A 24,138-nucleotide genomic window follows, 5' to 3' on the forward strand; every position below is an offset into this window, starting at 1 on the left:
TACCTTCACCAAAGTCTCCAACAAACCCCAGGAAGCTGGCTCTGACTTCTTCCTTATTGTGCCAGACCTCTTCAGACCCCCAGCAACTGTCATTAGACCAGAAAGAACCCTTCAACAATGGCTTCTCTAACCAGTGCTTCCAAGAGTGGCTCCTGCCATAGTTTCTTCTGCTAACCTTTGGCTTACTGCCTTTTGCAATTCACTGTCTGTGCCTAAATGTCTTCAGACTCATCTCCCAGATCTCTTTGCTTTAGCTAAACAACCCTTCTCTTAGCTCACTCCATCTATTTTTCTAACTTCTGCCTTCAAGCCTCATTTCCTCTCATTTCATATGTCCTGGACAACCTTACATTTCTCATGCACCAAACTGCACATATTTGTTATATGATATTGACTTCAATTCCTATCCATTAGAGGAAATATTTCCTCAGTGACTGATTTCAGGATGAGTCCTTCTCTCAAGTATAATGCACAGATACTTCGGATCCTCCTCCCCCTCCTCCTGATCTCTCATGAAGGATAGTGATACAATCATTTCTCCTCCTCCTCCTTCTCTTTCTCTTTTTTCTTTCCTCTTTCTCTTTTCTCCTTTCTTTTTCTACTTCTTTTTCTTTTCCTCCTCTTCCTCCTCCTCCTCCCCCTTCCTTCTCCTTCTTCCTCTTCTTTTTTATGAGACTGGTTTTCCCTCTCTCACTAAGCATAGAGTATAGCACTCATTTACAGGCTTGAACCCAACACTGATTGGCTGAGGAACTATGATCCAGTCCATTTCCACCCTGGACTAGTTTGCTTCTCCTTAGACTGCTTGGTAGAACCCTACTTGGGTGAACTTACCATATTGCTGTTATACTTAGTGGCAGAATCCTCAGTTTAGCCCTACTGAAGTTCAGAACCCCCAAGCTCAAAGGATAGACCAGTCTCATCCTCCCTGGCAACAAGGATTGCCAGTGGGTACCACCACATCTGCAGACACTCTCTTTTCAAAGAATTTTGACCTGAGAGATGACAAAATTAAAATAAATAATTGGGTTTAAAATCAGAAAGAATCTTTGAGATCATCTGATGTAACCCACTCATTTTGTAGATAATTAACCCAAAGCCTAGATAAATTGTGACTCATACAAAAAAATATTAGCAGATTCAGCATTTGAATCCAGGTTCTGACCCCAAACCAGTGTTCTTTCCATAACACTTTTCTGTCTGATTTTTATAACCATATATCAACTCTCAAACTAACATTTCTATAACATCTATTAGGCACCAATGCATTCTGATCATTTAATTAATAATTTAAAGTGTACTAAAATCTCAGTTCTTATATTTCTATGAAACAAATATGATAAAACTTGTTGGTATGGTTTGCAAATTAAATATGTTAATTAACCAAATTAAATAAGACATTAAGAAGGTTAAATGTGTATATATATATATATTATTTTGAATTACTACATCTGTCAAGGAAATCTAAAGTAAAAAAAAAAACAGAAAAATCAACTCAACCTTTATAAAGAAATCTCTTTCAGCAGGTCAAACCTTTATTATCTGTTTATACTCTTGTAATTTGATTTCTAATCCCTTGCAATGTATTATTTCTTTTCATTGCTTTCTAAATCATTTCTTATGTTTCATTTTAACTCAAATTAGATTTTTAAAAAAATATTAGTGAAAGGGAAAAGAGTTTGAGCAAAGCAGATAAACTTGTCTAATTTGAGCCTGGTCTATTATTAAATGTGACATGTAGAGATAGATTTCTAACAGCTAGTTGTTATTTAGTCAGCAATCCCTATAGGCAGGTGAAATGTGAGAACTATTAAAGTAGATTAGTGACTATCATAATAGAAAAAGATAGGAAAAATACATATGCATCAGATATTCTTTGATTAAATTATCCTTGGCAAGACTTAAGCCTTTTTGTGCCTTAGTTTCCTCCTTTGTAAAATGAGAGATTAGACCCAAGGATTTTGGTGGTCCCTTCCCTTCTAAATCCATGATCCTATGATCCTTTCTACCACTGAGTACTGAGAAAAACTAATAAGGTAAAGTGAAACGGAAGGAAAGATAAAGAGTAAGAGAATCTGAAAGAGAAGAAAGATTTCTGGATTCTCATACAGTTTTAGAAAAGAAATTCCCGTGGATTCCAGTGAAAGTCTAGTCATGAAATATGGATATACTTTTACTTATGAAGAAATGCAACATGAAGACAATAGTCATTTACTGAGTGTCTACCATATAGAACACTCTAGCTATGTAAAAAGATATGGTATAGTCCTTGCTTTCAAGGAGATTATTTGTATTCTAGCTCAGAGACATGACATGGGTACAAATACATTCTCCAAATTCTCTACTTTGTGTCTACTATTCTGCCTGGTTTCAAGTTCATGGAACAAGATGCCCTAGGAATTTCCTGGGGACCCTCTTCCTGCTGCCTTTCTCCTTTTGTATGTTGTCTCTTCCTATTAGAGTATAAGCTCTTTCAAGACAGGAACTGCCTTTTAATTAATTATTAATTTTCTAACTTGTTAATTAATCACTAAAAGTGCATGTCATATGCTATTATTGTTCAGTTATGTCTGATTCTTCATGATCCCATTTGGGGTATTCTTGGCAATATTGGAATAGTTTGCCATTTCCCTCTCTGGCTCATTTAACTGATGAGGAAACTTAGACAAATAGGATTAAGTGACTTACCCAGGGTCACATAGGTAGGAAGTGTCTGAAGCCAGATTTGAGCTGAGGAAGATGAGTCTTCCTAATTTAAGACTCGATACACTATCCACTGTGCCACCTCACTGTCCCACATAACTGCCTGGCACATAGTAGGTAATTATAAATGTTAATTGGATTGTTTTGGGTATACATCAAAATGTGAATATAAATACAAGGTCCAAGAAGGACCTACTGATGTGGATAATATTGTCTGAAACTCAGAAAGGTTAAGTGACTTGTCCATAATTATGTAAGTAAGCACCAGGTAAATTTAAATTCAGGTTTCCCTGACTTGACCCTAGTATACTACCTACTTTATCATACTTTCTATCAAGATAATACGTAAGTTATTCTTCAGAGAAAGAACTGATATAGTCTAAGTGTAGACCAAAACATACTATATTTCACTTTTTTTCTTCTCTCTTTGTTTGAGATCTCTTCTACAAAATGACTAATATGGAAAAATGTTTTTACATGATTTCACATTTAAAATCCATATCAGATTGCTTACTATCTCAGGGAAGGAAGAGTTAAGAGAGAATAAGAGAGGAAGAGTAGAAGAAGAGAAGAATTTGGAACTCAAATTTTTTTTAATAATATGAAAATTTGTTTTTACATTTAATTTGGGGGAAATAAAACATTATTTACAAAAATATAATATGAGGAATCATATGTTAAATTCAAAAAGTTACCCAAAAAAGTAGTTTGAGAGGAAGTCTGAGAAGGAATCAGTATTGAAAATTAGGAATTCCAAGGGCAAGGTAGACTATAAATTGAGTCTTGATAGAAGAGTAAGACTCAGAATTTCCTGGAATGTGCATATAGGATGTGTTGGACAGACAAGAGACTGGGGGAAATGAAACTAATCCCAAGTATACAAGTCAAAGGTATGACTACTAAGTCTCAGGAAACAGTGGAGATAGAAAGAAAAAGATGGATATTATGGGCCTTGTGATAGAGGCTGGCATTAAGAAAAAGTGCCAGACTGAAGAGTGTGTGAAAATGATCACCTCGATAGGGGAGGGGCCCCAGGAGTGAATTTCCTGAGGAGAGAAGACTCTGGCTGGAGAGCAGTGAGGGTCTCTCCATCTTGAGACAGTGGAGAGAGAAGGTGGAAAAAGACTTTCTCCTGAGGGTTATCCACTTTTCCTGCTGGTGCCTGGAAATCTTTCCCCCAACACTTCCCAATTGCAGGGACTTTCTGAAGAGAAACCTGAGCACACTTTACCTCAGCTCCTGTTGCCCAGGGGTGAATCCACCTGACTTTCTCTCAGGGGGCTCAGGCTGCCAAGGCCTGAGTTTCCCCCAAACTTGAGCAGGGAGGAAAAGGGTTTAGATAGAGACAGGGATCCTCTTTTCCCACTTTCCTTTACCTATTCTTCCCTGCCCATTATTCCTTTTGTATTATCTGACTGAGTTAACATTAAAAGTTATCTGTTCCCCAAGCTGAGTGTGAGTGAATGGAATCAAAGGGAGACCCTTTGGTCTCGAGTAGTGGAGAGGGGACAAGAGGGACCAGAGCAAATTGGGGAGAGCAGCTTTAGCTAAGGAGAGAAGGCAGAAGGGGGAAAATCTTCAAACCCCCTCTCCTCTCTCTGAGCCAACCCATTACAGCTGCTGTCTCCCCTGAGCCCTGCTTTGTGGGAAAAGGGGGGTTATCCTCTCTTTCCCTCTCTTTTCTTTTTTATTTTTTTAAATAGCCTTTACCAAGAAATATAGGAATTGGGAAGCTGTCTAGATGTGTGAAAAAAGAAAAGAACAAATTTAAAGTTTACTACAAATTTCTAGTCTTATTGACTAAGTACTACTGACAAAATTAGATAAATCCAAAGGAGAAAGTTTGTTTAAGTGAAAGTTGAAGGAAGAGAAAATAATGAATTTGATTTTTTGGAATAATGGGTTTGATATTCCAGAGGATATTCAAGAGAGCTTTATTTTCATGTACTTAATTCAGCCAAGTTAGACATCTTATCATTTTCAAAACCCTGACTCTCTGACTCATTTTTTCAATGAAATGACCTACCTATGCTTTGGCTCATGGTGTTCCCTTTAGTCCCACTGCTCTACTTCTCTTCTCATTCCCATCAGATCAAATATATGTTCTCCATAAAACTTTCTGTCTTCTAGGTCATCTCCAGGTAGAGGTAATGTTTCCCTCAAATCTTTTTATGGCATTTGATATAGACATTCTAATATAATACACATTGTATTTGTGATACATAGATTATTTCCTTTACCAGTCTTGAAAGGCCAAGAAGGTAGAGATTGTGTCTTACTTGCATATAAATTGATATATACATACATAGATTCATAGATTCTTTGGTAAGACTGACTCCTTTGAGAAAGGGTTTCCAGGAAAGCTAAGAGAAAAAAAAATTAATAGCTGAGTTCTAATTGTATCTTGGGCTGTGTGGGACACATATTCTTGAGTTACTTAATCTATACTTTGCAAAAAAGCAAATAAGAAAGGATTCTCTCCATAATTCTTTTAGTAAAAAAAAAAAGCTTTTGAAAATCACCTGATTGTTATAAGTAATTTATCTAATCATGTTGTAGGAAAAATCAGACTTTCTATTAACATCCAAGTTTTATTTGGAACTCAAAATTCAATTTAATTTCCTCTTTTTTAAAAAAGAGATTAAAATGGTTTTATCGGTTTCATGTAGGTTTCTATTGCCCAACTCTCTCTTTCCTATTAATGTTGATTGTGAGTCAACAAGAAATTATGCAAAAATTTAAAAAAATTTAAAGATTATTCTATCATATTTCATTGTAAAGGACATTCACACCTGGATTGCTCTTCAATATATTAAGTGAGTGTTGCCTAAATAGGATGAACCTTTTTACAAGGTTGTTAAGAACCCTGTGAACAATCTATTAATATGTAGTTAACAAATAAAAATGGTTAAATCCTTTTTTTTCCCCTATGGAAGTTTCTAGTCACGATGCACCTGTCCAGTATGACAGAGGCTGGCACTAAAGAAAAAGTGCCAGGCTGAAGAGGGTGTGAAACTGATCACCTCTATGGGGAAGGGGCCCCAAGGGATTAGAATCTTGAGGAGAAGACTCTGGCTGAGAGAGGAGTTGGTCTCTCAGTCTTGAGAAACCAAAGGGAGAAGTTGGAAAAATACTTTATATCTCCTGAGCGTTACCCACTTTTTCTGATCTGTAACTGGAAATTCTCCCCCCCCCCCAACATTTCCCAATTAAAAAGACTATTTAAGAGGAAAAATGAGCAGACTTTACCTTAGCTCCTGTTGTCCCAAGTCTGAACTGTGGCCAAAGGGCCAAAGCCAGATTGAGTCAATCTGACTTTCTCTCAGGGGGCTCAGGCTGTCAAGGCCTAAGTTACCCCCTCAGACTCAAGGAGGGAGGGGAAAAGGAGGTCCCTGTCTCTATCTAAACCATTTCCTTCCCTGTCAATATACATAAATTTTTATGCATTTCTGAGTTTCTAAACCTTTTCTGTGTCATCTGCTGGGGCCTTCATGTGTTTGTGGTGTTTGCAAAATTCCAAAAAATTTCCCATTTTATTTCTTATGTCGACCCATGGTATATCAAAACTGCAATGGGGAAAGTCACAATGTAGAAGAGCTACCTGTATGATTGCAACATCTCTCACTGACTGACTTCAGAAATGATAGAGAAAGATTTTGGAAGCTACAGACATGTAACAAAAGCTGATTTCTCAATATCCTGATTTCTAAGGATGGAGTTTCTCTAAGAACTTCAAGGAATTTCCCTTTGGGTAAGATCAAGATGTCTTTCTTGATTTGAATAGAATTATTTCACTCCTCACTAGAAAATGCTTTCACTTATATCTTTTCTGGTATGTGTAAAATGTGTAATATGTAAAACTTATCCAATTTCCATTTCATCTCTTTCTGGGATAAATGAGTTTCCTCACTCTTCACTATCTCAGGTTGTCTTTTGTGTAACTAGTGTTTTATAGGAACCAGGAAGTTTGCAGGTATAAGGTAAAGTACTAGAGCACTGGACCTAGAGTTGGAAAGACATCAGTTCAAATCTGACCTCAGACATTTACTAACCATGACCCTAAGCAAGTCACTTTTCCCTGATTGTCTCAGTTTCCTCATCTGTAAAATGAGCTGGAGAAGGAGTTGGCAAAGTACTTCAATATCTTTGCCAAGAAAACCTAAAATAGAATCACAGTCAAACATGCCTAAAATGGCTGAACAACATAAATCACTATCCTGACCCTGCCCTCACTATTAAGAGAGAACAGAAAATTCACTTTTGTTCTGGACAAAATCACACTGCTAGAGTAGAGATATTTATGAGGGGAGACACATATAATTTAATTGATTGTGCCTTTCAGGGAAAACACTTCTTCTCACCTCTTCTAGGGCCTGCCTATTTCTGCTACCCTTCTTCCATTTCTACCTCATTCCACCCCCAACACATACAATGTGCTGGGGGGGCTGGGGGGGCTTTAGGAATAACACTGAACTCTATTCAGAACTGAGCCAATGAAATTCTGTAGATATGACATCCGGGCCAGATTTCACATAACCTACATAAGCACATCAATAGCACCTATATCTGTTACTTCTGGTTTCCTTATATTGATGCTGAAGGCTCTCCCTCATCAGAAAATTCTATGTTCATCCCTATTTTATCCACATAAATCCATTGTTTTCCTGCAAAATTCCTTTTTCCTAATCCTCCCAAAAGGCACTGAATAATATACCACAGAAGGAAAAATTCTCTTTTTTCCCCAATGGCTAGGGCAAAACCAGCAAAACTTTAATTGCCACAATGCTTTTCATAACTCCTGCTCTTTATCATTCTGTAACCTTTATTATCATGTATATATGAATACACTTTTGCTTCTTAAATTTTCGCAATTGCAACTGATAACCTTCTTCATTTTGTAATCTTAAAGATAAAATATGCATCTGAGGCCAAATAGCCCCATAGCACTTAGCATCTTAGATAAGGTCCCTCATTTTTACTTTGTTAATTAACTTTGGGTAAATCAGGAAACATTCCACTCTCATACTTTCATCCCTCTTGAGTAATTACTGTATTAGAAATCCTCAAGTGTAGATATTGAATGGAGGTAGCAGATAATTCCTTTCTGTTGTGTTCAGTCATAATTCCAGTCTCAGACACTTACTAGGTAGGTAGCCCTCGGGAAGTGACTTAACTCTATAAAATGATCTGGAGAAGGAAATGGGGAACCACTTCAGTGTCGCTGCCAAGCAAACCCTTAATGGGGTCATAAAAATTTGGGCATGACTGAAATGACTCAACAACAACTAACTTTCTGTTCATCAGTTAGAAGTGAAGTACCAAGCCCCCTTGCAAGGATAACTTTGTTTAAACTTATAACTTCCTAGAAATTTAAAATTTTCTCTAAATCTAGTCCTCAATTTTACATTTTTAGCAGCTTTCAACAGTAAATTCCTTTCCACTGTAGTTCTGTGCTAAGTTAAGGCCAGTATAAGGAACACTTATATAAGTTATGACATACTGCCCTAGGGTCCTCTGAGGAAATTTCCAAAGGGTCATGATTTCTGACAAGGTAGAAGGAGCTTGGGCCAAGGATCCTCTGAACTCAATATCTGAGAGTTGATGCATTGTTCCAACTAAGGTGAGAACTATATCATAATAGAAAGACTTGTGCAGAATAAAAGCTGCTCAGAAAACAAGGCAGGGGAAAAGGGAATCTTAGAGCCTAGATTTCTGAACTCTCAGTTATAGTCTGTAAGGGGGAAAAGAGGTTATTTATAAAAGGGTTGGAGTGGATTATTTAAGAGTTTGGTCACCAGGAATTTAATTTATTCCAAAGTGATTTATTTATAATTTATTTACAAAATGTAGAAAGAGTGGCATAAGAAAATCAGAGAGAGGATAGAGTACGATATCTAGCTTAATCACTAAGTAAATTACTTCTGGCCCCTAGTCTAACCCGGGCAGGGAGAGTTGGTTCTTAGCTGGTCTCAGCAAAGCCAAGAACCTGGGGAAAAACACTCTCAAGAGGCTAGTCTCTCCTGAGGCTAGTTTCTTCAGAAAATATCCAGGAAAGGAGTCAGCCCTTTCACTCACCAAGTATCAATCCAACAGTCTCATCAGGAACAGGGTCTCAGGTTCAGTCAGCAGATTTTCTCTTCAGCCTCCACTTTTTAGAATGAAGAAGTCTCTCCCACAGGAAGTGACTGCTCATTTTAAAGGCTCTTCTTTTGTGTCACTTCCTCTGTCTTCCTCCACTTTTTACATGAAGAAATCATAGACTAAAGCCTTGCTTAGGACTGCCCAGGAGGAAGTCAGTCAATTTTGATTCGTCACCCACTATTGCACACGTGGGTCACAGACCTCCCACTAATGATTAAGTGAGATGTTTATACTTTTGGTGATTAGATCTAAAAATGGACAGATCTTCCCACTCAAATTTTAAGTAGGGTGTTCTAAAATAGGCAGGGGTTACAATTTAAATCTTCATAATCAGGGGAGAGTTAATTATTTTCATTTTCACAATCAGGGGAGAGTTATATTTAATCTTCACAAGTCTCTCCTTTAATTTCTAATAGGCACTAAGTCATTGCCCAGAAATCAACTTCTGTTCATACCAACATTTAATGACAGTGTACAGGAAGTAGTTTGGAATAAGGCCACAAATAAAAATGCCAGGCAAAAGTCAAGGAAGAAGAATCCTGATGGTGAGCCAGGACTCACTCTTTTCTACTGCTAGGGAGAAAGATACCCTAAACTCACACCAATCCTGTTACTAACTAAATCAGAGCAACACCTTGAAACAATGAGAGTAGGGGCTATGCCTTCTGTCTAGTTGTATGAGCCCAAGTAGATACTATTTGAGAAAAGGAAAGAACTTCTCAACTTTTATTAGGGGTAAAAACAAAACAAATACAAAACAAATATGAGGCAATTAACACAAGATACTTGCCAATTATCTGGCAAGTGCAAGATCTGACCTGAGTCCTTCTCACATATAAAGAATCAAAAATCTTATAGAGGGAGAGCAGCTGGGTGGCTCAGTGGATTAAGAGCCAGACCCAGAGACGGGAGATCCTGAATTCTCATTTAAGCAAGGTAATATTTCCTTGAGAAGGGCAGAGGGACAACTATCTAGTCATAGCCAGGGCCTATAAATCACCATACCCAGAATGAACAAAGGCAAGACTGAAGGGACCCAAAATCATTTTAAGTCTTTTCTTAACTCCAAAGGCTAAGGCTAAGATTGGAGTCCTTTGTCCCAGACAGTTATATAGATTTAGGGTCAGAAATTCCCCAGATTCTTCCTTGCTTGGCATAAAAATGAATTTGAGCCAATACAGAAAGTAACTGAAGCAAATGAGGTTCTTTTTTTCTCTCTCTCCCTAACCTATATTCCAGCTTTTATTATGCATATTTGATAGCAAAATAACCATTGCTTTGGTGCTGTGTTTTGGCCAGTGGTACCTTGTTATCTCCTTACATGTCTGTGTTACTTTTTTTCCATTCAGTTCTGATCAGATCCAGGAATAATTGCACAAGATTCCAGAGAGATTTAAAAGAGTATTTCAAGAACTTAAATGTTCCTATTAGAACATTTAGCACATTTATTAGTTCTCTTGCCACTGTTCCCCCAAAGGTCAAATGACTCAAGTAATAAGAATATGTTCTCCAAAACTGTTTGTGATTAGGCAGGGGATATTTAGGGAGGTGGATTGCTGGAATTAGAGGCAATTTCTCTTAACAATCTCCTCCCCTTAGTAGTAAATTATTCCACAGTTTCTTCCATCTATCCCTTATTCCCTCTGAACATCTTTAAGCAACAGAAGTATATATGGAAAACATATGGTTCTTAATGATTTAATGCTTGGATTCTTTGTGAAAAAAAAAAAGTAAAGGATTTTTTAATAGGAGGACTACTAGGTAGGCTACAAGTCACTAGCTTAAAACTCTGCCTCATTCTAAATGCTTAACCCCAAGAAAGGAAATCGAGAGACTTATTACACTTTCTTATTTTCCTTTTTGTTTTGATAGTGTTGGGGATCTTGCCTAAGTGAGATATCACTTCTTATGTAGGACAAAAGTACTAGAATTCACTCCTTATCTAACAGAGAGGCTGAATGGACCAGGAAGACATTTGCTTATGTTATTTGAATCAGTAAGTCAATTAAAATATGCCTACTTCTTCCGGGGTTTCTATATAATATGATCTGATCATATCACCACCATCTTCAAAAACTTTCAGGAGTTCCCCATTGCCTCTACGATTTACATCCCTCAGCATGGCATTGAAGGCCTTCTATAGTCTGCATCTTTTCCAGTTATGTTTCCTACTTCTCTTAAACTCTATTTAGTTAAACTGATACATCATGTCTTATCTCTATGCCTCTATATATGCCCTACCATGTTTTTTAGAATGTATGCCCTCTTTGAGTAGAGAAAGAACTTAATATATATTTATTGGATTGAATAGAATCTTGTTTCTAGGGTAAAGTACAACTATTTACTCCATTCTTGACAAATTGAGTGGATTAAGAAGGTGGTTTGTTAAAGGTCTTTAGTCAATTGTCCACAACATTTATTGATGAAGCTTGGATACAGAGCAAATTAAATGGATTAATAAGGTGGTTGTTAAGGGTCTTTAGTAACTGGTCAACAATACTTATTGATGAGGCTTGGAAGCTAAGCACTATTTGTGGGTGTCTGGGAGAGAACAAACATTTACTAAGCTCCTACTATGCCCCAGGCACTATAATCAGTCCTTTACAAATATTATCTCCTTTGATCCTCACAACAGCACTGGGAGATAAGTGCTTTTATGATCAATTTTACTGAAGAAAGTGAGTCAGAGATCAAGTGATATGCCTAGGGTCACAGAGAGTATTAGTAAGTATCTGAGGCTATATTTGAACTCGTATCCTTGGCTTTGCACCCGGCACTCTGTCTACTGCTTTATCCAGAAATAAAAGAGATGGCCTTTGTTTTCTTCAGTTTTAGAATGGTAGAATTATAGGGCTTGACAGGAACTGGGCCTGAGATTTCACTGGTATAAGGAATTCCCAGGGGAAGAAACTCCCTCTACCAATGTTAGCACTATATAGACAATTCACAGAATGACATTTAAAAGAATGTTCAGATAACTGAGGTTCAATTATTCACCTAGGGTGACACAGCTAGTATGTGTCAGAAGCTGGAATGTTACAAAGAGTCATCATGGTTCATGAAGAGCATGTCACGCCATATTGTCCTCAGTTTCTTTTTTAAATGTTAGTAGACCAATAGATGGCAGAAATGTAAATGGTTGGCCTAGATTTTAGCAAGACATTTGACAAAACATCTGTCATGATATGGAAAAAAATGGGGACGTGTGGGCCATAAAATTAAGTTGGCTTCAGAATGGATTGCCAAAGCCACTTTAGCCTCAAAGACTCATCATTAGTGATTTGATGTCAAATTAAATGGTCTCTAGTTGAGTATCTCAAGTATCTGTATTTGGTCCTATATTGAACATTTTTATCAAAGAATTTGAGGAAGGCATAGATGATGATGTTTATCAAATATAAAGATGACAAAAATTTGGTTGAGTAGCAAACATGTTGGAAATGTATTTAAGATCCAAAATTAATTTAGCCAGTTATAATATTGGGTGAAATCTGGGAAAATTGAATCAAATTGAGGTATGTGAAAAATATACTTGTTATTATACATTACAATACAATATATTATATATATATATATATATGTATATAATTATACTGTTATACTTGGGGTCCAAAGAATCAGCTCCATACCTACAAGCTGAGAAAGTAGAGGCTAGAAAAGAATTCCTCTGGAAAAAATATGGAGACTTTAGTGGACAACAAATTCAATATATGTCAAAACCATAATAGTGTAAACAAAAAGTTAAAAAACAACATTGGTTGTACTTAGAGAGCTATGGTTTACAAGAGTAACTATTGAAAAGTTCTCTCTACAACTATGCCTTAGTCAGATCACACTAGGAATACTTTATTCTCTTCTGGGAGCTACTTGCTGAGAAATACACAGATAACATGGAGAGCATCCAAAAGAGAGGAACCAGAGTTGTGAATAATTCCCAACATTATTTCTTATGAGGATCGGTAAAAGTTACTGGGAATTTTTAGCTAGAAGAAAAGAAAACTCCAAGGGGAACATAATAATAAATAGCTTTTAGTATTTTAACTGCTGTCACGTATAAAAATTAAATTAGTATCTAGTAATAAAAATATTATATTTTATGAGGTTTATTAAGGATTATTAGAATCAAGGATACAAAATAATAACCACATTTGTGCCCAGGGCTGATTAGCCCATTCAAAGATTACTTACTACATCCTTGCAATGTCTGAGCAGAGCATAGAAGATGGGGAAGTAGGCATTACTGCCAGTTTAAATACTAATTGTGATCTTGCACAGGTGGAGACTCAGGTAAGACTATAGGGAATTCTGGGAAATACCGAGGATTTCTGGGGATTGAAGTCTAGGGTTCAAATTTCCATTTTTACATACCTGAAGGTGAAGAAGGAATTAATTTTTTGGAGGGGAGGAGCAAGCATAAGTAGGAAAAATGTTTGAAAGTTGCAAAAAGACAGATTTAGCTTTAATGTTAAGGAATAACTTTCAAACTAGTTAGAACTCTGCAGAAATAGGTTGAATTTTTTCTGAGGTAGTGGTTTTCTCCTTAACATTGGTCTTCACTTAAAAACTCAGTGCCTACTCATCATGTAGGTCATAGAAGGAAATCTCGTTCACGTACAAATTGGACTATATATAACCTATAAAGACCTTTCCAACTTTATAAAACTATAATCCTTTGTTTAGTACTTTAAATTACACAAAAGAAATATTATTAATCTATTATTAGAATATTAAATTTAATATTTTCTTGCTTTAAAAATAGAACCACAGATATAGCAATATTAGGATATTTTAATATTTAGCTCCTTTAAAATATGTGGTTATGCTTTGCTATTTTTCATCTATCTTACTTATTCTTATTTGCTGCAAAAATGCAAATTCTAAATTATAGAAACTCTTGACAGTTCTTTTTAATTAAAAAAAGGGATTTTCTGAAGTCTTCACTAAAAAGCCAGTTCCATTGCATATTTAAAGTTAATATAAAGAATTCTGCTGAAATTTCATAATTTTTAAGGAAACTTGATTTTACAAAGGAAGGAAATTAAATGATTTAATGTCATTATATTTATTTACTATTTGAGTTTTTCAAGGGAAGTTCAAAAGGACAGCATACTCATCTCAGGGTGTACATGGATTTTCATCAGAAATATAACAGGTGGCCTGGAAGAAGTCATTGTCAAGTTGAAAATCTGGCAATCTTTGTTATAACATCTTTTAGATGATAGTTGGTATGCAGAAGGTTTATTTTCTCACCAAGGCCTGTGCTGAACAAAGCAGAATAACTGAAAGAAAAATCCAGAAAGCTCAATGACAAAGTTGCAGAAAATAATCAAAGCCCATATTACCAAACCTTTCATCACAGGATCTCCAAATGCTTTATACACATTAAATTATTACTGTGCCCCCATGTAGTTAAATATGTGGTGTGATGTGAGTGGGAGAGGGTGGAATTAGCAGCAAGCTTCACCAGTGTGCTCCAGATTCACATAGCATTTTCTACAGTGTCTTGGTTCCTTGACTTCTGCTTAACAGCCCAAGAATCTTTAAGGTGGAAGGGAGCAGAAAACAAGGGACACTTCATTATTATTGCATTTCCTCCCCGGTGCAAAAAGAAACTCACTCTACACACAGGGATGAATAGTAAGGGTTTTTGTGGGAATTCTCATACTCATCTGGAGTAAATAGGGAGAATTACAGATATCAGTTGGATAAAAACATGTCAGGCAACCCCCAAAAGAGGCCAAAGTATAAAAATGAATTGTAGGAATGGTAATATGATAGGAGAAGAGTGGGAGTCAGGTAGAAGGCAATCAGAAGATCATGAGACATGGGGATAGTAGGACAGGAAAAATCAGGGAATTCACCCAGATAGTGAAGCCATGGAGCAAAGCTCTTGTCCCTTCCACTTTAAATATGGGTTTATCTCTATAATGTAGAGAGAGGCTAAACAAGGGCAAAGAAAATAAGTAACAATTTAATATAAGATATTCCTTATTGGATTAACTTTAGGAACTTACAGCAAATAGAAAACAGTATAACAGAAACTAGACAGACAATAGACTCACATTTCACTCCATATACAAAGCTAAAGTAAAAATTTATACTTGAATAAATGGCAAAATCATAAACAAACTAGGGGAGCACAAAATAGTGTATCTATCAGACCTATGAATAAGGGAAGGATTGTTGACCAAACAATGCACACCATTACAGGATATAAAATAAAGAACTTTATATTAAATTTTAAAGTTTTGCAAAAACAAAACTAATGCAACCAAAATTATAAAGGAAGCAACAAACTGAGAAAAAAATTAATAGCAAGTGTCTCTGAAAAAGATGCATTTCTCACATATATAGAGAACTAAGTCAAATTTATAAGAAAAAAGGTCATTTTCAGTTGATAAATGATTGAAGGATATAAACAGGCAGTTATCAGATGAAATTAAAACTGTCTTTAGTTATATGAAAAGTGTTTCAAATTAGAGAAAGGCAAATTAAAACAACTCTGAAGTAGTACTTCATACCTATCATATTGGCTAATATGACAAAAAAGAATATAATAAATATTGGAAGAAATATGGGGGGAAATGTGGCAATGATTCACTAGTGGTGGAGTTGTGAATTGATATAACTATTCTGGAGAACAAAACTTTACAAACCTTACACCACAAATGAAAATCACAGTGAGACTGAAAGTAATAGACAAAGTGCTGAGAATGAAAATCAAGAAGGAACAGTAGAAATAAGTGCTAATAAGTTGTGGTTCCAGAAAACAACTCCAATAAAAGAAAAGATCATCAGTCAAGTATAGACCACAGTCAAATCTAGACAACAAACAAAAATACACACAAAGGGGATAACTAAAGAAGAAAAACCAGCCCAGAGGAAAAGACAAGAAAGAACAAAAGCAGCAAGACAAGACAGAAGAAAAGCTTTGAATTGATAACAGAGACAGTAAAATCTCTCTGAACTTTGTAAATTTGTATATATTAAGAAGTGGACAGATGATAAACCAGACAATTATGTAAGATAGTGAAGCAATAGCATAAAAATAAAAATTAACTTCACACATTAGGGAAAACATGCAACACACACACATAACTTGGAAGAAATGAAGAGAGCCATCAGTCAACAACAAAGAGGAGTCAAAAAGGAAGTGTAAGTATTCATGCAACAGTACATAAAAAGGACACATATGCAATACAAAAGTGACCTCATGTAGATGAATGAGAGTCCATGATTGCAATGAAGTGCAAAATGTGTAAACACTTAGCTAAAATGCATAAAGTCTTAAACAAACAAAAAAATGAAAAATTTTCTGTTTGATTAACACCAAGGTATAAGAAATAACATAATTGCTGCACATATGTATAAAATTGATGTAAAAAGTATACATATGTAAATACATATAACATAGGGTTGCATATTATAGTTATAGGGTTGTAAATACTATATCATACCTTGTACATAGTATATAAGTATGTACTAGTATAGTATATATCGTATATAAGTACATAGTATATAAGTATATAAATACATAGTATATAAGCCCCAAAAAGGTACAGAATAGATAGGGAAGATAGAATAACTTAGAGTTAGCAAATAGTTTAAGAGTTACTAGATACTTAGTTTAGATTAGCACATAGGATAACCATGAGATTTGAAAGTAACAAAATAGTCATCTTTAAAGAAGTCATATGTAACAGCCTTAGCTGGAAATTGTGTTAATAGAAATGTTATAATTGAATTGATCTTGCATAGTGATAAAATAAGATAGGAAATTGTTGTATTAGTATAAAAATTGAAGAAATAGAAAATAGCAATAATAATGGTTATTGATTTTTGCTTATGTTATTGTATTGCAACAATTGTTCTTATTTTTCTGTCTTCCCAAAATGTCTTAGCTTAGAATAGGTAGTTAGTAATCTGGGATAACATAGTGTAAGATAAGGATTTTTATTATTTTGAGGGGGAGGTTAGTTTAGCAAAATAGCATAGGATAATTAAGGCTAAGTATAATAGTTTACATCATTGATCTGGTTAGCTCATTGCGTGAAAGGGGAAGATACTGTGGGGAAAATATCGCACAGAAAAGGTTTGAAGTGTTGGAGTGAAGATAGATGGACAGCAAAGACAGTTGGGGCGGTGGGGAGACTTGGAGAGTGACAATTGCTCTAGAGTTGCACTCTTTCCTGGACCTCAGACTGAAAGGAGCTCTCTGCCTCTTGGAATTGAAATCACCCCTATTCCTGGATTTTTCCCAACTGTTCACTCTATCTGGATTCCTGTAGACTGTCATCAAACAAAATTATTTTAGGGGAGCTATTTGAACTGTAAGGTGGGTCTTCAGGGGCATTAGCCTGAAGAGACAGGCCCAACCAGCTCTAAAGTTCAGATTCTCTTTTCCCTCTTGCTGTCTACTAATAACAACTTTGAACTTAAGAAAGCTAGCATAGATATAGCATAGACAAGAATAAAAGAAACCCTCCAAAAGCCGGTGAGACCTGGCCTCAGCTCAAAAGCTGAGAGAGACTCAAACCCAATCTGTGACAAAGTATAGGGCAAATCCCTATTCCCTCTACCCTGATACCTTCCCAGTTGGAACTTGTTATTAAATTCATCTTTAGTTAAGTAAACACATTTAGATAATCTTTATAAGGGTGAGGGGACACTGAAGGGAGTAAGGGTTTTTTTAGGGGAGAAGATTCTCTGTATCCTCAAGTACCCCAAATCTTGAGGTCCTCGTCCATGCCTCTCCTCCTTTCACCCTGGTATATTATCTGTAAGGAGAGTATTTTCTTATAAGAACGATTTGTAAATATGGCATAACAGCATAAAACCATGCATATCCTTTGGCCCAACAATAGCATTACTAGATCTTTATCCCAAAGTTAGGAAAAAAGGACCCATTCATACAAAAATATTTATAGCAGCTCCTTTTGTGGTGGCAAAGAATTGGAAACTGAATTGATATTCATCATTTGGAGAATGGCTGAACAAGTCGTGGTATATGATTGCAGTAGAATATTATTGTGCCAAAAGAAATAACAAACCGGATAATCTTTAAAAAAAAAAAAAACCTGGAAAGATTCATATAAAGTGATGCAAAATGAAGTGAGCAGAACAAAAAGAATCTTATATCCAGCAACAACAATAATGTAAGATCATCAATTGTGAATGACTTAACTGTTATCAGAAATCCAAGGACCCAAGCTACTCATGATAAAAAAGGTTATTCATTGCCATATAAATTACTGAATCAGAATGCAGATTGAAGAAATCCATTTGTTTCCTTTGTTGTTTCAAGCAATATGTGTCTTCTTTCACAGCATGATGAATGTGGAAATATGCACTGCATGACTGTATATGTATAACCTATAACATATTACCTGCCATCTCAGGTAGGGGGGTAGGGTAGGGTAGGGTAGGGAAAGAACATGGATTTCAAAATGTAAGAAAATGATTACCAAATAATTATATCGACACATAATCTAGAAAAAGCATTAAAAAAAATAAAATAAAAAACCTATGGCAAATACTTTGGAATTCAGTATGCCAAATAATAATCCTGTAAGGATAGAGTAGAGTTCCAGAAATTTCTCCAAGTTATTTGGAGTTAAATTCAAGGAAAAAATAGGATAGATTGTTCTGTTTCAGCAAGGGCACTAGACTTGAAATTAGAAGACCTGTCCTCAAATATTGGCTCTATTATTTATGTCTAATGTAGCCATGGTTGAATTGGTTGTCTATTTGTAAAAGGAATAGCAATACTCTTACTGTCTACCTCATCCTACTACTGCTACTACTACTACTACTACTACTATATTGATAGGGAAATAATTTAGTGAAACTCAAAGTGTGCTACTGCAGGAATTACTTATCTATTTTATATTTTTATAATGGTTTTTTTTACACATATATTTAACATAAGGGAATAGTGATTATACATCTGTTTCTTTTTTGGTTTCTACATTGATTGTATTGGTATGATTTTTATTGACTTATATGTTGATTTGCTATTATTGTAATTATTTTTATATGATCACTTTATACTTTTGTGCATGTAGCTTGATTATTTGTTCCATTTTATATTCTGTGATTTTTAAACATTTGTTGTTAAATTAAGGAGGCAAATTTCTCTCATTGCACAGAAACTAATTCTAAAAACAATTCTCTAACAAGAACTTCAAATAAAATCTGAGAAAGAATAGCATTGTTGGAGTAACTGCACAGTCTCACAAGGTAATTTCTCCCAATAGAAAGAAGTCAACATCCATTTATTCATATAAGTTCTGAAATTTTCACTATTAAAAACAGAAAGACAAATTGATAGATACTGAAGATAAATACTTTTCTCATTACTTAGTAATTTAATTTCTATAACTTATCTGTAACAAATTATAAGTTATTTTATTGGATACTGAGAAGTGAAGTGAATTGCTCATGATGACATATGTATGTCTCAATGGCAGAACTTTTACCCAACTCTTCCTAGTTCTATGGTTTACAGTAGTTTATGATTTTTGTAATTTTTATGAACATTTTTCCTATCACTTTTTGCCTCTTCACATAAGCTAGTATTCTTGAATTTTTCTCTGTGGTTTCATAGTGATTTTATTTCCTAGAAGAAATACTACCAGGTGGATAGCAAGAATTTTCTGAGGTAAAAACCACTGTAAACCAGTAAAGCATACATAACTCATTACAGATTATCTTTTTTCTTGGTGCCAGATTTCCAATATTTTCCATTATAATAAATGCATAATTTGAGATTACACATTAGCTCAACCCAGTAGATTATCTTGACAGATATTTAAAGCCTACTGAGGAAATACTACTAAGAGGAAATATTTCATTTTAACAGGAATAAAAATCAGCTCAAGTTCCAGATACAGAATCTCCACATATTTGCAGATATATTGAAATGTGTTCATATTTGATAATCTCCATGAATTAGATATTCAAGATGAAGAAAACTTAAAGTCCTTCAACTGATTCCTAGCATGATATCCTCTTTAATAATTGGGTTATTAAGATTCTATTTTTATAAGTACAAAAAAGAAACAAGGAACTATAAAGTGGATTTATTCCAAAAACGTATCTGTATCTAACTATATCTATCTATCTATCCACCAATATATATACACAAACATGTCCTTTTCACAATTAAATGAAATTTTGTTGGGACAAAAAGATACTTCTTTTATTTATTTACTTATTTTTAAATATTTTTCCATGTATATATGATTTATTTTCTCTCCCTCTCCTCTTCCCTCCCTCCTTGCAAAGCTGACAAGCAATTCCACTAAATTATATGTGTGTTATCACTTGAAACCTGTTTACATATTATTCATTTTTGTTATAGAGGAATTTTGTAATAGAACAGTTTTTAAAAACCAAAACCCCAAATCATATAGCCATATAAACAAATGATGAATGATCTATTTTTCTTCTGCATTTCTACTCCCACAATTCTTTCTCTCAATGTGGATAGCATTTTTCCCATAAGTCCCTCAGCATCGTCCTGGATCATTGTATTGCTACTAGTAGTAAAGTCGATCACATTTAATCATTCCACAGTGTTTCAGTTTCTGTGTACAATGTTCTCTTGGTCCTGCTCATTTCACTCTGCATCAGTTCATGTAGGTCTTTCCAGTTGATATAGAAATCAAGTAGTTCATCATTCCTTATGGAACAACACTATTCCATCACCATCATATACCACAATTTGTTCAACCATTCCCCAATCAAGAGATACCCCCTCAATTTCCATTTTTTCCTACCACAAATATTGTGGCTACAAACATTTTTGTACAAGTCTCCTTCCTTATCATCTCTTTGGGGTACAAACTGTAAAGATTAAAATTTAGGGGAGACTGAGGCAGGAAAGAGAGAGAGAGAGCCCACCTACAAGGAAGACCCTTTAAATAAAATTTTATTCCCGTCCCAGGTGAGAATTCAGTGAGATTAGAGGGCATTCTGGGAGCTAGCAAGGACTCCTGGGGAATGGAGTCCAGAGTTCAAATCTCAATTTTACATTCCCCCTGTTTGATCCTCTGGGAAGAAGTCCTTCCCCAAAGGATCATAAAAACATAATCAATTTAAAGATTACAATAATTTGAGGATAAGAGAAAAAAAAAGAACAAAACCAATAACTGCTGGATGCATTGACAGAAAGCCAGTTAAGGGACAGTCCCCTTTGGCATAAAAGTAAAGATACAAATAAATGTTCAATCAACCACACCCAAAGTTCATTTTTGTGCACTTGTGGTCTGTAGGCTTCTTCATGGTGGCTTCTCCAACAGTTCAGTTTCTGGATTCAGAGAGCTAGCATCTTCTTTACCTAAAATTCTTCTCAAAAGGAATTTAAACTTTGCAATTTAAATAATGATATTTTTTACATTCCCCCCATTAAGAGGGTGATTGACAAATACAGGATCACTTAGGGATGCATGGCTGAGGTATGAGGTATAAAAATCAATTGGCAAGAGATATTAAAAAGGCATCAGAAAAATCGAAATAAAAAAAGAAAAATTTCTGGATGAAAATATAGACTATCAGTCTTATGTGTAAAAATTCCAAGTAAAAAGAAAAATAAATCTATAACAGGTCCTTCTATCAGGGCCCAATTAAAATGATCTAAGCAATGATGCACTTACCCAGTAAGTAGCCAGGACTACAGAAAAGTACCACACTATGAAAGGCAGAAAAGGGGACCAGATTATATGAGCCAAAGTTTCGGGGATACTCATCTGTGAGTATTTTCAAAGTGAGTGTGGACACAAGGAAAGCCTATGTCTAGCAATGATAAACACAGTAACCTCGAGTCTTCACACTAGATTCAAGACCTTTGTATTGGCCTAGAAGTGCATCAATCCATCCTGGATTGGCCTTTCTTTGGCTCTGTGCAATGGCTCTTGTGTGTATATCTTGTCCTGGAATCAGACAGAATCATTAAGCAAAGTCCCATAACTTTTAAATAATTAGTGGCATCATTTTTATAGTCACAAGCCTTTTTGGGCATTCTCTGACAAATGTATTTCAAACTTATAGTACTGAAAAATCAAAAGGTTAAAGAAAATCTTAATATTGGTGACATGTGCTTCAAATATAAAAGGAGAGAAAAAATTTAAAAAAACATGAAAAAGTATATTGCACATGCAAGAAAAATATAATAATAAAAGAGCTTTAAAAAATTCAAAAATGTAGCTTATAATCATTGACATTCTGTGTCAGCTAAGAAAATAAAGATTACAAGTCTTTCTCACAAAAAATGAGATCCATTTCCTCTTAATGTCTAGCCATGCTCCATTGTGAGTATGAGGTAAATGAATTGAACAAGGTTAACAATTTTTCATTTTTAAAAATACTGTAGTACAAATATGTAGGCATCAAAATCCCCAAAATTCTCAATAGCCCAATTAATTACAATAGCAAACAAACACACTTTCATATTTCACATAAGTTGCTGTATGGCATTTTTAAAAACCTATGAATTGATGGATATTTGTCACAAGTTTTTACAATCATAGAAAATCTTTCAACCTTGGTAATAAACATATTTTTAAACAAAGTAAAACTCATCTTGGGTTTAGAACATAATCAAGAAATCTATATATCATTCTGGTGCAAGTAAAGTAGTGGGCTGAAGAGTATAAATAAAGGGATGCTCCTTATTTTGGAGGCTTATAGGGATACAAATGCCCTGAGATTAACTGCCCCAACTTCCATTCACATATTTAGAAATGTGGGAAGGTTGGGGGTTATAAAATGTATTTCACTTCAGCTACAATTGGCCTTACCTCGTGGTAGGGGCAGGTAAAAATAACCAGAGATTGTTTAAAAAAATTCCAAAATCATAATTAAAAAACCCTTAAAATCATTTGAGATATTTAGCACATTAAATCTTCCAAAGGTTGTTATACAATTATAACCAGTCCTGAAGTCCATCCATCCTCTATGTGAGAATTTACAAAGTCAAAATAGAAAGGCTGTTTTTTTTATCCATATGGGCTTAATTACAATAATATTTGTTCAATAGTTATAGGGGAAAAGCAACAGAATTTTAAAACTCAGTACTTTCAAAATAAATTCAATCAACCTTCAGTGTAACAGAATAATATTCAATCAAGTAATATATGAATTTAACATCACAAAGTTAAACCTTAAACAAAAATGCAATAGAATACAGAGATTTTTATAAACCATTAGAGTCTGAAATGCCTTGAAATATAGTCTCTAGTCTCTTTTAAGTTCTTTAGGTGTATTTTTTTTGTTGCTGTTGTTTGTTGTTTTTAATTGTCCATTTAGATGCCTATTATCCGAAGGCAGAGTGGTAAGGGCTAGGCAGTGGGCTCTGAGCGATCTGCTCGGGGCCACACAGCTGGGAAGTATCTGAGGACAGATTTTAACCCAGGACCACATGTCTTTAGGTCTGGTTCTCAGTTCATTGAGCCACCCATTTGCCCCTCCAAAGTTGAAACTTTGGGCTGAATCGTTCTTCTGGCACACAGGTGAAATCAATGAAGTTACCAGAACAGTCAAAAGGTATCTTTTTAAACAGCCCATTGCTTAAAAGTCTGTTTGAAAAGTCTGTTTCTTCTCCTCTCCCTTTTCTCTCTCCCCTGATATGATCCCTCCTCCCTCCCCAGTACACGTGGAGCCCAGGCCACCCATGTGGAGCCAATACCCCTTCCCCATTTTTTTGTTACCAACTGATAGAAATGAGTCCTGAGTGATCTGCTCCAAGGAACTGGGTTTGTTGGGCAGGCAGGTCACCAGGTAATTGCAATCTTGATTGAATCAGGTGGGCCAGGTGAGAGAGAGAAAAACCACTGGGTGGGCAGGGCCAGGAGCCAGAGTGCAGACAAACAGGGCCAGGAGCTCGGGCACCAGGTGAGAGGCCAGGAGCAGAAGCAGGAGAGGGCCGCAGGCAGGAGCTGATCAAGATGGTTTTCTAAAAAGCATCTTGGAGAAACGTGGCTTAAAAAAAATTCTAGGCACTAGCTATTAAAGATTAAATCAGAAGATTGAGAGTTTTTCCTCCCATTAGGTCGCCAAACTTTAGAGTTTAAAATTTAGGGGAGACTGAGGCAGGTAGAAATTAGTTTCTCTCTGCAAGGAGTATTATATTTTTAGAGGTTTATTGAAGATTAAGGATTAAAGAAAATACAGGATAAGAAACATGTGGTGCCTAGGCCACAGAGGCCTAGACAAGACCTCACCTACATTATGGAAAGAGCCGCGTCTGCTCCAAAATGGAAGTCCAAAAAGAGAGAGAGAGCCCACCTATGGGGA

Source organism: Monodelphis domestica, chromosome 6, assembly GCF_027887165.1.
Source record: "Monodelphis domestica isolate mMonDom1 chromosome 6, mMonDom1.pri, whole genome shotgun sequence".
Classification (NCBI taxonomy): domain Eukaryota; kingdom Metazoa; phylum Chordata; class Mammalia; order Didelphimorphia; family Didelphidae; genus Monodelphis; species Monodelphis domestica.